This window comes from Zingiber officinale, chromosome 7B (genome assembly GCF_018446385.1).
Source record: "Zingiber officinale cultivar Zhangliang chromosome 7B, Zo_v1.1, whole genome shotgun sequence".
In the NCBI taxonomy this organism is placed as follows: domain Eukaryota; kingdom Viridiplantae; phylum Streptophyta; class Magnoliopsida; order Zingiberales; family Zingiberaceae; genus Zingiber; species Zingiber officinale.
The window spans coordinates 50,381,030-50,384,247 of NC_055999.1; the positions used below are offsets into that span (position 1 = coordinate 50,381,030).

The following is a 3,218-nucleotide window of genomic DNA, read 5'->3' on the forward strand; positions in this document are numbered from 1 at the left end:
TTTCCAGTGTGAGTATTCAACTTAATAGAAGGATGGGAGTATAAACGTATCATTCCAGCGCACATGGGCTTATCGAGACAGGAAATCTCATAAGAGAATCAGATGAGGCAAAGAAGGATAGGGTTACGTCGATAAGTTCAAACCCTTATTGAGTGAACCTCGCCAGATGAGATTTTTTTTGTGGTCAATGATATCATAATCAGCATCAAGAAAATCTTGTATAGTCAAATCTCTCAGCATTGATTAGGTAACTATATTCATCATTAGAAAGAAAGGATGTTCATCTTCTATCTCTAGTGAGAGTTCAAGATGCTATGATCGAAAGCGTTCGCCCAGAGTGCAACGCCTTGAGTGGTTTAGATACCTTAGAAGCCGGTCCCCGGATGCGCCTTCGAGAACGAAAGATAGAAGAGAGAGTTTCATTGGGAAGAAACTAGAATTCATTATCACTCTGAAAGCGAATTGGTGTCTTTTGATTAGCTGTCACATTCGGTCAAATGAGACATTCGGAAGGTGTGAAATTGGCCAAAGTCAAGTTTGATTTTAGTAATAAAGGTTCATTTAACTAGAAATAAGATAAGAGAAGAAAGCGTCTGTTCACGTCAAGAAATGATTTTGGTGTAGTAGAGACTGAGTTCATGTTCAGTGAGGGAAGAAGCAACGGATTGAGCTGCGCGAAAGAAATACTACTCGCGTTAGCGCATCCTTCTTGCTAGGTAGTCAGTCTTCGTAACGCTGCATTCTCCGTTGTCAGGATTTCCAAGTGCATGATATGTGAGAATTTCGCTGAATGATGATGCCCTTATTTCCCATGCTTTCTGTTGATCAACAACCAACCCAACCTCTCGTTTTTTCACTATACTCGTACAGGAAGGACTCTCTTTCAGTCCGGAGGGAATCATCGGTTCTCAATCAAGAATGCCTCAACTAGAGAAATGAACTTATTTCACACTTCTGGTCTTGCCTTTTCCTCTTGACTTTATATATTGCCATATCAATGATGGAGATGGGGTACTTGGGATCAGCAGAATTCTCAAACTACGGAACCAACTGCTTTCACACCGGGAGAACAATTCTTTGAGGCCCCGGAACGACCCGGAAGATATCTTGAGAAAAGGTTTGAGCACCGGTCTATCCTATATGTAGTCTAGTTTATTCAAAGTCTCCCAATGGTGTAACGCCGTCGACTTATTGGGAAAAAGGAAGAAGATCACTTTCATCTCTTGTTTCGGAGAACTAAGTGGCTCACGAGGAATGGAAAGAAAGAGATTCTATTTGATTTCGAAGTCCTCATATAGCACTTCTTCCAATCCTGGATGGGGGATCACTTGTAGGAATGAAATCCATGTTCTACACGGCCAAGGAAGCATCAGTTTTGAATCTCATTATGAAGTGAAGCAAAGAGCAACAGTCACTTTTATTCCATTCCTATTAAGACTGAGACTTGTTTATTCCTAATAAAGGAAAGAGAAGAAGAACTTAGCTACTAGAGCAGAAGAGATTCAAGCTATAAGAATTGATTCTTATTCTCTATCGCTTGAATTATCCGTCTCTGGCGATACAGCTGTAACGCCCGCCCTTCCAGGTAGCACTAAGGCCACCCCGGAGGGATGGACGTCACTGAAACATAGACATCAATTACTAATGCATATGGATTCATGGCAGCGGAAGACTTATTTAATTTTTTTTTTCTTTTATCATATGCATTTAGTTTACTTATCATGGCATGTGAATCAAAGCATACTGAACATTTCATCATATCATCATCATTCTAACATGAGTAAAATATCATAAGTGTATGAAATACTAGCTGAAATCATCATCATAAGCATAGGGTCCAACTTAGTTCACATGCACAGCTTAACTAATTATAAGTTCCAAAACTTAAGTAGATCTATCCACCGAGCACTTCCACACACATCCATCACCTTTCCTGCTACTCCCCTTAATTGATCCATTCCTTGCCTTTATCTGCAGTACAAGGAAAAATGTGTAGCTATAAGCCAAAGGCTTAGTGAGGTCCTTGCCTACCCATAAATCCGAAAAAACACATAACATAACATAACATGTAGAAACCATAGCATAGCATAACATAGCATGGAGAATCATAACATAGAACATATCTTATCATGTAAAAAACCATAACATCTCATAACATGAGAGAAAGCATAACATAATATATCATATCACATAAGGAGCATAACATATCAAAGTATATCATGTGAGTGTATATCATGATTCATATCACATTCTGTAAGCACATATCATGAAGTCTATCATATCATGTAAACATGTATCATAACTCATACCTGTTCATAAGGGTGCATAAACATAATTTCATAAATATGTGCATGTAGATGCAATATGTATATTTTTAAAACATGTATCATGGAATGCACATATGCATCATGCTTCTTTCAAAACATATAGTATACATACTTGAATATCATATCATCATCATGAGAAGGGCCCTGGCTTGTACCACATGTAAACATAAATGCGCGCAATCCCTAGGACAGGGTAGCTAGCCCCGAACCTACTAGGGATCTAGGTCCGTTCATAGTCCGTCGACCTAGGGGCGTACTGAGGAGCCCATCCCTTAACGAGGTCCGTTCATAGTCCGTCGACCCCGGGGCGCTTATGGAGTCCACCCTTGGTACAAGCCATACAAAGTAAAATATCATGCATATCATATCTCATCATATCATACATGTCATAATTCTTGTCATATCATTAAGAGAGCTCTTGATCCCAACTTAAGGGAAGCATCTCTTTACCATAGCATGAAGAGTGCTCTTGATCCCAACTTAAGGGAAGCAACTCTTTTCCATAACATGAAGAGTGCTCTTGGTCCCAGCTTAAGGGAAGCAACTCTTTAGGCTTTTCTTCTTACATAAGCCATTCATACATGCATTATGAAACATAACATGTTCTTATCATAACATAAAGTATAACATGTCATTTTCATATCATCAAACATGACATATCATCTCATGAACTTAGCATACATATCATGAACATGGCATATCATATCATGAGTCTAGCATATCATATCATTAACATGGCATATCATGTCATAAGTCTATCATATCATATCATGAACATGACATATCATATCATAAGACATAGCAATGCAACATATCATAAGGCATATTTTTATCATATCATGAAGCATGAAAGCTTAATCTACTCATATATCAAAGGCTACATATCATGAG

General features: G+C 38.4%; 1 pseudogene; it reads left to right on the forward strand.

The window, feature by feature from the left end:
* Positions 1-918: 918 nt before the first annotated feature.
* On the forward strand, positions 919-1,458 carry LOC122004335 (annotated as a pseudogene).
* Positions 1,459-3,218: the final 1,760 nt, after the last annotated feature.